The sequence below is a fragment of the Canis lupus genome, chromosome 2 (genome assembly GCF_011100685.1).
Source record: "Canis lupus familiaris isolate Mischka breed German Shepherd chromosome 2, alternate assembly UU_Cfam_GSD_1.0, whole genome shotgun sequence".
In the NCBI taxonomy this organism is placed as follows: domain Eukaryota; kingdom Metazoa; phylum Chordata; class Mammalia; order Carnivora; family Canidae; genus Canis; species Canis lupus.
The window spans coordinates 23818332-23830508 of NC_049223.1; the positions used below are offsets into that span (position 1 = coordinate 23818332).

The 12177-nt window shown below is 36.5% G+C and overlaps 1 protein-coding gene and 1 long non-coding RNA gene across 2 annotated transcripts in view; one reads left to right on the forward strand and one right to left on the reverse strand.

The window, feature by feature from the left end:
* Nucleotides 1–12177, reverse strand: part of LOC102152333 — a 104378-nt gene that overhangs the window by 56742 nt on the left and 35459 nt on the right. Inside the window, exon 3 of the long non-coding RNA XR_005355308.1 lies at nucleotides 10391–10469. This is a non-coding gene — a long non-coding RNA (uncharacterized LOC102152333). The remainder of the gene's footprint in view (nucleotides 1–10390; nucleotides 10470–12177) is intronic.
* USP6NL (USP6 N-terminal like) overlaps nucleotides 1–12177 on the forward strand; it is a 169500-nt gene that overhangs the window by 38690 nt on the left and 118633 nt on the right. The gene's annotated exons all lie outside the window — the stretch shown is intronic.

Genomic DNA, 12177 nt, shown 5'->3' on the forward strand with positions numbered 1-12177 from the left:
TAACAATTCGTATATAATGCCACTATTCAGAGAAAATAAATATTTTTAAAAGATTTTATTTATTTATTCATAAGAGACACACAGAGAGAGACAGAGACAGAGACATAGGTAGAGGGAGAAGCAAGCTTCATGCAGAGAGCCAGATGTGGGACTCCATCTCGGGACTCCAGGATCATGCCCTGAGCTGAAGGCAGATGCTTGGCTGCTTAGCCACTGAGGCGTCCCCAGAGGAAAAATTGTTGATAACATTTTGATATTTTTTCTTTGTGCACACATGTTTCTCTCTCCACATGTGTATAATTCTGTAATAGTGGGATCATAATTTTTGTACCTTTCAATGTTTGCTTGTACACATTGACTTTTCCTACGTCATTCTTCTAGAACAGTGGTCCTTGGCTGAATGTGATGGTCATTTGAGCGAACTTTTAAAATTTGTGATGCTTGGGCTGCACCCTGAGACAGTGAAGTGCAAATCCCTGTAGAGGGACCCAGGCATCATACTTTTTAAAACCCTCTGGTCATTTCAATGTGTAGTGAAGATAGAGAACCATTGGTCTCAATATTTAAGAAAAAATATAATTCCTCAAAGATAACATGAAATGTGATACCCTTCGGAACACCTGAACAGCAGCACATGGGAGTGTGTGTGTGAGAGAGTGAAGGGGGAGGAGATAATGTTAGATAGATATAAAGGAAATCAAGGGAGTGATAACTACTGAGTTCACGGTGTTTGATACTTTGGGTTGAAGCAGGGGGATGGGTTGGTGGTTGGGCGGATGTAGGTTAAATGCAGATTATTGTTAACTTCCTAGTTTTTTGTTTTGGGTGGTTGCTTTGCGATGTTTATTATTAAAAAGTAAATAATTCAGCGTATAAATAAAACTGGGCCATGCATGAACCAATGTTAAGAACCAAGGACTGTGATTAAACCAATTCTTTGTGCCAGAGGACCAGTAAGGAAGAATACTAAATAAGCCAAACTCTTACATCCTTCTTATAAGCGTGTGTAGTGAGGTTTAATTATCACAGTGGTTTGATACCCAGTGCCATCCATTTGAAAAATGAACAAGGTAGGGGCACCTGAGGGGCTCAGTTGGTTAAGTGTCCTACTCTTGACTTTAGCTCTAGTCATGATCCCAGGGTTGTGAGATCAAGCCCCATGTCAGGCATTGGGCCTGGAGTCTGCTTAAGATTCTCTCTTTCCTTCTACCTGCCCCTCCCCCCCAACTCCAATGCACACGCTTCCCCCGCCCCCTCTGTCTTTCTCTCTCTTTCAAAAAAAAAAAAGGAAAACGAACAAGCTTTTCTTCAGTAGCTAGAGGTTTTATACTCTTTTTTCCCCTGGAATTCTATATCCATTCCACTTTACTCACAGAGATTTTTCCTAATGCACTTTGTCAAAACAACAAATATATGATGAATTTTGGTGAATGATTATTCACTTTAAATGAATATTTTATTAGAAACTCTTAATGAATGGAGTAGTCTGATGTTACTTATCCTACCTTGATTAAAGGAATTGTTGGATTGTTTTTGTCCCCCGTCTCCTATGTTTTTATCTCTTGGAGCACTGTGTGGCGTAGAGGTGGGTGAGGGTTGGCCTATTTCTTGTGAAGTGGGTCAAAGGTGATTGTGTCAAAGGGAGATGGAAATGAAGGGCCCTTGCTGCCTGTGTCTTCTCAAGCAGCTCAGCTGTAGTGACAAGTACATGTGCAAGTGAATGACCTGGAAATTAATTCTTTTAGGAGTGCCCGTGCCAGACTAAGCCCAGAGGTATGTATATTTTCAAAATTTGCATTTCAGGAAGATTCGGAATGATCTTTTGAGGCAAAGGAAGCAAATATGAGAACACATATATGTGTGTATATGGATATACCCGCAGAGACTGAATTGGAACACAGCATATTCACAGATATGGAATTCTTTTCTATATTATTTATTGGGGCCTTTAGAATCCTTGCTTTGTATGATTTAAACATACATGAATATGAATACGTAAATATCCTTTATAAACTATATATACACACACACACGTATATAGGGCTAGATAGTCAGAATTTAAGTTTATTTTGAAATAATTTCATACTTAGGAAAATGTTGCAAGAATAACACAGTTTTCAAAAAGAAAAAAAGAATAACCCAGTTCTCCTGTTCTTTTACCTGGATTTCTCCAATGCTAAGATTTTACCACATTTATTTTCTCATTCTGTATTATTATTATTATTATTATTTATTTTATTTTTTTTTCCTGGACCAGTAGAGGGTAAATTGAAGTATTTACCCCTGGATATTTTAGGGCATAGTCCTAAAATCCAGGATGTTCTGTTATGTAACTGCAAGTGTAATGGTCATAGTCAGGAAGTAACGCTGATAACCTGTTGATGGTGTTCACACTTCACTATTGTCCCCACATGTCATATATTTCCTCTCGTGCCTTTCTGGTCCATTATCTAACCTGGCATCATGGGTTATGTCTTGTTAACCTGACTTTTTTTTTTTAATTTCTTTATTTATTTTATTATTTTTTTTGTTAACCTGACTCTTGACTCTCCTCTGATCTGTAATAGTTCCTCTGTCTTTGTCTTTCATAATCTTGACATTTTAGAGTACAGCTTGGTTATATCTACTATATTAGAATATGTAGTGAGATACATTTACTGTGCAGCACATGATATAAAAAATTAGAAGAGAATGAGAGAAACTGGAAAAATCTATTGGTTGCTTAGCAGAAGAAGTTAAGGGCTGACAGTAGTGAGTCAAACTGATCACATGCAATTTTCATTTTCAAAACCAATACTGTTATCAGGGAGATGGGGGTATGATAATTGAAATTTATGGAACCATGAATATAGATAGTCTTCTTTTCACTGATCAGGTGTGGAGGAGACGGTTGACTGAAGATAATGCCCTGTAGATCCCTTTCCTTGAATGGAAAGAGAAAAATACTGGCAGAGAGTAAAGCTAAGAGAAAGTATCTTTCAAAAGCATCATGTTTTTCCAGAAGGGTGGAAGTGATTTCTCAGGAGCTGGAAATGTGGGAATGCAAAGAACTGGAATGAAGTCAGTATATACCTAACACCTATTTCATGTTCTGAACTGCCTTAGGAGATGGGGCAAGGGATAGAAAGAACTGGGGGAACCTAATTTGAGGAGTTTGATTTAGATCTTGATGATCTGTATCAAGTCTTCAGAGGGAATCACTAAAGAGCACAGTTTTGATTTGAGGTTTAAAATTTGGTCTTTGACTCATCCAAACTTTCTGACTTAGTTTGTAAGTATAGATATTCTGTTTAAAGATGATGGATAGTTAGGATAAATGCCCTGTTTTGTCCTCCATTTGCAGAGTTTGTCACTGCCATGGATTTGTAACACTGATGTCTTAAATTACCACCCATATGGAGAATACATTATGGGTGGATATATATGCACATGTTATAGCACCTCTTTTTTGAAGATCTGAAAACTTCACCCTGAATTTTAAAACTATACATTTTTACAGGAAAGGCGTGATGTCAGAGAAATCAGAAGCCTTTGAGTTTTGGATTCTGCGTTTTACTTCCAACCTTGGTGGATGGACTGTGTATCTCACTTGTCCAGTTGAACACTGGGAAAGTAACCATTATAAGCCTTTAAGTGTGAAGGCAAAGGAACTGCCTTTGATTTGCCCTAGGATCCATTTTGTAATGATTCATTGAGGCTGTCACCGTGATAAATGGGAAAGAAGGAGAACCAGGAGGACAGTTGGCAGGACTGAAAGGGGCACAAATTGCTGGTGGAGAATCACTGTGATACAAACAACAGTTAACCATTATTTTTTTTTTTTTTTTTTTTTTTATTTTTATTTTATTTTTTTTTTTTTATTTTTTATTTTTTTTAACAGTTAACCATTATTAAGTTGAATGTCAGTTCTCTCTTTTAGTTAACTCCGTAGGTTTACTTTGAGAAGGGCTGCTGTGTGATAAATAGAATATGTAACCAAGGTATTCAGTATTGATGGGGCATTGTCGCCGCATGGCTGTTGAAAATTGGGTGGCAAAGATGGTGGTTATGCTTGGTTTGAAAAATCTCTGGCCTATGCTTCTGCTGGTGAGGCCAGTGAATTCACAAACCCGTTAGGGATTTCTAGTGTGAAGCATGAATGTAGACTTCTCTTCACGTACTGGGATGTCAGTCAGAGGTGTCTGTGTGAGGAGGCGGGGAAGGAATTTATAGGATAGTTTTTGAAGTATTCTGTTAGGCAGACCTGGGAGCTTGGAGTTAGCAAGATAGAGTTTTATTTTTATCCACATTTTACTTTCTGTGTTTCACATAAGCAATTTTTGAGAAATTGGAAAAAAGTATTAAGGCTTTGCAATGCAGGGTATTTTGGTTGAGTACTTCTGAGTGTTTTTAAAAACTTGCACATAGCATCTGTGATCCGCTATATGAGAATTTATAGCATAGCACTTTAGTTCTCCTGTCATGACTTTTATGAGAAAATGTTTTCACTGTGCTTAGTGATTTGCAGCAGATTACCCACATTTTGTTTTCTTTTGTTTATAACTGGTTAATGCTTTGTAAAGTGATACATTGGGACTTTGAGGATGGTGGTTTTCACATGTGCCGAAGTCGCTTCGAATCCATTTCAAGACGATGTTGCCTGTCCTTTTGTGGTTTCTTATTAACTGCTTCAGAGCCTTCCTGGATAGCTAAGCAAAGCATGTATTTCTCTGAAGTTGAACTGTATTCGTGCCTGAGCTTCCCGAACGCAGAGACAGCAGTGAGCTCTTGGTGATGAAACCTGTTGGATTTCTGGAGGAAGCCGCGGAGTCTTTGGCTTGTTAACTAGCAATGATTCAAGTCTTGCAGATTGTAAAGGAGCTGGTGACACCATCAAGGCAAAAAGCAGCCAGAGTGAAGGAAGGTAGGAACATCGTCAGAATGAACAGTCGGAGCACTCAGAGCTTTTTACAAATATCGATCTAGAGAACAGCTATGAAAAAGGAGTTTTGAGTTATCGTGTATGCTTTTGCTCTTCTTATATAATGGTAACTGAAAAGGATCAGGTAATGGCATAATTGTAAACACGCCTTATTATTCCTATTTTTAAATGACAAATTAGAAGCATATCTTCTTATGAAAAGATACGAATACTGAGGAGAGGTCATGACATATCTACTGCAATAGTATTTTTCACATTGGAAAAATCCTCTTGTATTATGTGTTTTTGGAGGTAGAAGAATAATTTATGTAATCCTCTTTTAATTTTAAAGTACAAGTGTTCATGGCAGAGATCAGAAAGGAACAAGCAAGAATTCTGCCTGTAGCAGGGCAAAAGAACTAGATGGTTCTTATTTGTGTGGCCTGCTGATGAAATAATAGTTATGAATATGAATTCAGCCACTAAATGGTAGGTTTTTTTTTTTTTTTTGCCTTTTTCAGTGAATACTATCTTTCTGTTTACGATTATATGCGTAATCAATGCTGTTTATATTTAAAATATTTCTGTATAGCCTGTGTCGGTTTGGGGTATGTTGAAATACATTTTCAGAATCTTTCTAAATTGCATGTCTGACTCACAGATCTTAAAATGAACAAATGCAGATACACCTTTGAAGAAATACTTGTGTTTTTTGCTTTTTTAAACGCTTGAAATAGTAAATCTCCAAAATGACAATAAAGAATTGATTTAAAAAATATAAGTTCACAAGCTTAGTTTATAATGCTGTCAATTTCATGAATTCAATTTATGGTTTAAAATCAGTCAGTTGATAAATTTCTATATCAGCTTTTTCACAAGTAAGATACAGCATTCTGTCTTTATATGATTTAAATAGCATAAATATACCTCAAATAATATAAAACATACATTATTTTTTTAAAAAATATTTTATTTATTTATTCATGAGACAGAGAGAGAGGGAGGCAGAGACAGGCAGAGGGAGAAGCAAGCTCCATGCAGGGAGCCTGATGTGGGACTCGATCCCAGGACTCCAGGATCACACCCTGGGCCAAAAGGCAGGTGCTAAACCGCAGAGCCTCCCAGGGTTCCCCTAAAATATATATTATTTTGAATTAAAAAAACTTGATGTGACCTGTGTTTAAAGTAAAGCTTATGAGATTCCTTAAGTCTTGTACAACGTGATTAGGGATGATGGTATGAAATAATATTGTGACATATAGTATTATCAGCCACATATAGAATATTACGGCTGAAAGAAACCTTAGACCATCTTGTCTATTCTCATTTTGTGGAAAAACATGGTATTTAAATGGGCAAAAATGCATGTCAAAATTCAGAGAAACTATTATCATTTACCTTTGAAAGTATAATGTTTAAGATACTTTACCTGTTTGCTACTTTTATTTCTCCTTCTTTTTCTTCTGTAATATTAAGGACTGCATTCTTATCTCTGAATAGCAGGATTCTAACAATTAGGCATTAAAAAAAAGCTTACTGCTTTTACTATTTCAGGAGAATGTAAATTAGTTAATTTAATTGCAATCTGTTTGAAAATGTCAGATTCATACAGTTTAACCTTTACAGATGGAATTTTTTTTATTGGAATGTTTCTTCTAGTTTATATGTTTTCAGACATAATCATAATTACTTGGAATACACCCAGGGAAAAAGGTAATAATATACTTCTTGTTTTTCAAAATGCATATATGTACATAACATAATCATATTTGACAGGAAATGCTGTATGAATATAGAAAAACTAGTACTAAATGATGCTATACACTAAAGTAGTAGAACAGCATTTGTTCTTAGATTCTTTTTCTTATTTTTTCAGGCAGAATTTTCCATGACCAGGAAAAACAGAGGCATTTTATGTAGATTTTTTTCATAGACCCTTATTTTTTTCAAACCTATTCTAATAGTGTTTTTAATCATTTATCTAATATATTTACTATTAGTTTTACCCTTTTGTGAAATATTGTTACATTTTACCAATTTTTAATATTTGTAAACTAGGAAAAAATAAAGTTCTTTAGACAAATATAAAACAATGACATATTAGAAGAGAGTCTTTAAACTCAATTGTTTAAATGGATGAATGTAGAGAGAGCAACATTTCAAAGTTTTTGATCACATTAATATGAGTGAGTAGTATGGAAAAATTGATTTGTGAAAAAAGTATCAAAGTTGGGAATGAAATAATTATGTTTAAATGGTTTGAAAATTTTTCATAAATTAGTTTTTCTTGGTATGAGATAGTAAACAAACTCAATATTTTTTTTTGTAAGTAGTACTGAAGGGTATGGTGAAGGATTATCTTGAGGAAGGAGGAAAATTATGCAATATTCATGATTATTTTCTTTAAAGTTTTCAAAATATCTGCCAAATCACTGCTTTGTCATTTAGTTGAAGTATCAGTTGAGTATCCCAGCCTACCCACCACTTAGTGAAATACATTGTTGAGAGTTTGTGTTAGTGCTCTTTAGGGAGCTTAGAATTTTGCCCCAGTTAGCATTATAAGAAAGGGAGAGAACTAGTAATGGTATTTGAAGGATAGTTTTAGTGGATCTACATTCTTTATCTAATAATGCAGTGAGGAGCTAATGGAAATGAATGACATTTGGAAGATGGTTGAAATGGATAGGCATAGATGTTTTGTAATCTGACCTTGGGCAAAATAAAGGAAGACTAGGCAAAGGATAAGTGGTCTTTGGAAAAATATCCTTAAAAAATATATATATATCTGTCTTCTGGGAGAGAGGGTCACATATACATGTATATGCTCACTGGTTTATCCATTCATCATTCTCTCATGTACTTATTCATAAAGCCCTTATCAGGTGTCCATTACTTGCAGGTCACTGTGTTAGTCACTGGGGATGCAAAAAAAGATATGATCCCTGCCTATGCCTGGGGCATAGGAGACACTCAGCAGATACAGTGAATGAAAGAATCAATGAGTAGAAGAATATACATTTAAGATAAACTCGTCTGAGAATTAAAGCAGTGTGATCTTGTAGACTAAGAAAAGAGATGGAATGTGTAATTGATGCTAAGCGGCAACACCAACTGTCGCGGTTTTCCTCTTGAATTTCCTGGTGAGGCTTCATCTTCAAGGCCATGCTCAAGTCGTTTGAGAAGCCTGAACACCATTGAGTGGGCACAAGTAAAACTGTACAATCTGTTCAAATGTATGTAAGGCACACATACAATCATTGTGGCTATGTATTAGTGAGGAGCCTGGTTTTTTCCTTTAAAAGCTTCATGTCTATTTGGATAAAAATATTTAAAAAATAGTACATGTTTTCCTATTTTGTAAGAGAAGTCTGCTAAATATAAATTTGATACAAGTTCTTTACTAAAAGTATTTTTTGTAGGTTGCAAAACCTGATGACTATGTTTTTAAAAATTATTCTTAAAGGAAGAATATATTTAGAGGGAAACCTGAAGATCCCTCCTGTTATTAAAACATAGGAGCTTTGGTATCTATCCTAATCTTTATATTCCCACTTTCATACTTTAACACCTCTCCTCTAGATTATTAAACTAGCCTCCTCACTCATTTTATTTGATAAACATTCACTGATCATTTATGACTTCTTAGATGCAAGGGTACAGTATCCTCAAGGAATTCATGTACAAGTGGCAAGAGACAAAAGTCAATAATACAATAGTATGATCGATGTTATGGTAGACATAGTGTCATGGGAGCCCCATGGGGAACTGGCCCTAGTTTGGTAACTAGGAGAGCAAAGGAATTAAACTATTTGTTGAGTTGACAGTGCTCTCATTTGGGCTAAGTATCAGAATATGCATAAAAAAGCTAGCTAACTTGGGGCAGGGGGTGGGGGGGGGGAGAGTGTGTACAAGCATCCTAAGCAAAATAAATAATAGAGGGGAGCTCAGGTGCCAAAACATGAGGAGACTTATATGTCATGTGAAGAAGTTGGAAACTTTTAGATGATGTTGGGAGAAGGTGAGAAGAAGCCTGGTCAGTGATACTTGGTCATTCAACTCTGTATTCCATCCTTCTGTTGCCATCTGAGATAGTTTTCTGAAACAGTTTGTCATGGAACTGGAATTTGGACTTAACCTGTATTTCTAGCTGTTTCTGGGTCTCTCACTGCACCCTCTGTGCCAGCTCAGCAGAATGCTTGCTGTTTCTCAGACATGCTTCTCCGTTAGGATGGCAGGTTCTTTCCCTCCTCCAACAGTTAGATTCTTTATCAGGTCAGTTTACAAGGCTAAATGCCACCCCTCCAGAAAGCATTCCCTAACTTTCTCCCCTAACCTTTCTAGGTCAGAACTAATCATTCCTTTGTATTCTCTGAGCATTTTTTTCTTGCCTGTTATTATACCTTTAACATTCTGTACATGATGATTATATTTGTTATATTTGTTAAATTGATCAATAAATTTTAACTGAAATAGTTGGCCCTTGAAAAGTGTGGGGGTTAGGGGTGCCAACCCCTGCACAGTTGAAAATCCACATATAGGGGCACCTGGGTGGCTCAGTGGATGAGTGTCTGCCTTTGGCTCAGAGTGTGATCCTGGGGTCCTGGAATGGAGTCCCATATCAGGCTCCTTGCAGGAAGCCTGCTTCTCCCTCTGCCTATGTCTCTGCCTCTCTCTGTGTGTCTCTCATGAATAAATAAATAAAACCTTTAAAAAAAAAAAGGAAAATCCATATATAACTTTTGACTCCCCAAAACTTTACTAACAGCCTACTGTTGACCCGGAAGGCTTACCAATAACATAAACTATTGATTAACGTGTATTTTGTGTGTTGTTAAATATATATATATATGTATGTGTATATATATGTATATAATATACTATATTCTTACAATAAAGTATGCTAGAGAAAAATGTTATTAAAATCATAAGGAAAATACATTTATAGTACTGTTCTTTATTTTTTAAAAAAGATTTATCCATCCATTTATTTATTTGTGAGAGAGAGAATGAACAGAGGAAAAGGGAGAAACAGACTCCCCACTGAGCAGGGAGCCTGATGCAGGACTCGATCCCAGGACCCTGGGACCCTCAACTGAGTGAGCCACCCAGGTGCTCCAGTACTGTTCTGTGTTGATACTGTAAGTGTACATTATCTGTTTACAAGATGAATCCTGTCCATACCTACATCAGGATTGTCTTATATGATACAAAACATTGTAGCTGTCATATGTCTTACTAACAATAGTCATAAAAAATGAAAAGATAATGTGAAAAAGGAATTCATATCAGATATAATGATTCATGCATTGGTAATGAGAAAGCAGCAGTAAGATTGCTTTATGGTAACCTGCTGTAATCAATACAGTTCCTTCATGGGAGCCTACCATGTATGCTAATGAATAAATCATATAATTTTTATGGCATACAGTTTACAGTCATATTCATAATACAGTATAGGAAACATTAGATTTTTTAAGAAAAAGCACTTACTTGTGATGCTAGGCTGATATGCAGTTCCTCCAAGCATTCTATATGGTTAATGTAGTTCTTTGAAAGCAAAATTATAAACCTAAAAAAAAAACACATTATTGATTTTATATTAAATATCACTCACCTTATGCTTATCTAAGGATAGGCTATCCACCTCCCTTTGAGTCTTGTACACAATGTTCTACACGACGAATACTTAGGTAATGATGGTGACCAAAAGCATCTCATACAGTTCTTGCCTATAGTTACTAGATGTTCGCACAAAGACACACACACATAACAGGTAAGTTTATTAACTATATGGCATGATGATTATTTACTGTTTATTAAGTGGAAGTGGGTCATCATAGAGGGCTTCATCCTCGTTGTCTTCACACTGAGTAGGCTGAGGAGGAGGAGAGAGCAGAGTTTGATCTTCCTATCTCAGGTATAGCAGAGATGGGGGTGGGGAAAGCAGGGGAAGCCGGCACAATTGGTGAAACTCTATGGAAACACATCATAATTTATGTCTGACTTTTTTTGCTTTTCCATTTTTCTAAAAATGTTTCTCTACTGTACCAACTGTTCTTCCACCACTGCTTTAGTTTCAGTGCTTGTACCATTAGGAGGGTCCATGTTGTAAAAGAAGTCAAAAGCAGTTATGAATAGTTGGACCCCTTCTAGCCAGAGTATCTGATTTCAGTTTGTTTTCTGGCTCTACTGTGACTGTGTCATCTTCCTCATTGTTCAGCCCTGGTTCGGAAGCCTTCATCTCTATCAGGTCATCTCTTAATTCCTCCGGTGTGGTATCTATTAGCTCTTGAATTCTTCAGAGTTCTGTGTCTTGAAACCCTTCACCCCCCACCCCCATCTTTTTTGCCATATCCACAATCTCTTTCATGGTTTCCTTGATTGGCTCTGTTATAAATCCTGTGAAGTCATGCATAACATCTGGACACAGTTTTCTCCAGCAAGAATTTATTGTTTTTGCCTTGATGGCTTTTTTCTATAACGACCATGGCATCTTCAATACTGTAAGATTTCCAGACTGTCCAAATGTTCTTCTCTCTGTCTCTCTCTTCCATAGTGATAACAGTCCTTTCTTTAGAGTGCTGTGCAATGAGTCTTAAAGGTCCTCATGAGCCCCAGGCTAGAGGCTGAATTAGAGATGTTGTGTTTGGGGGAAAGTAACCCACTTTGACTCCTTCAGTGTTGAACTCATGGGGTTCTGGGTGGCCAGGGACATTGTCCAATATCAGAAGAACTTTAAAAGTCAGTCTGTTTCTGGCAAGGTACTAACTGACTTCAGAGACAAAGCATTGGTGGAACCAATCCAGGAAGAGGGTTCTTGTTGTCCAGGCCTTCTTGTCCAACCAAAAGATTGACAGCTGATGTCTATCTTTTCCCTTCAAGGCTCAGGCTTTATATATAAGGACAGTCTGATCATAAACCCGACTCCATTTGCACAATAAACAGTAGAGTTAGCCTGTCCCTTCCTGCCTTAAATCCTGAAGCTCCTTTCTTTTCCTTACTAATAAATGCCTTTTGTGGCATTTTTTTTTCTTTTTCTTTTTTTTTTTCTGGTAAGAAAAAAAAGTGCATTAAAAACCTGTTCAGGCTTCTGATTTTCTTAATGGTTCTGCAGACTTGTCTGCTGCCTCTTGGATGGCAGAAGCTGCTTCCCTTTTATCTTGACACTTATTAATTAATAAGCCAAACCTTTTTCTAAAATTATCAAACCATCCTTTGCTGGCATTAAAACATCTGACTTTAGACCCTTCGTCTTCTTTTTGCTTTAAGTTTTCACG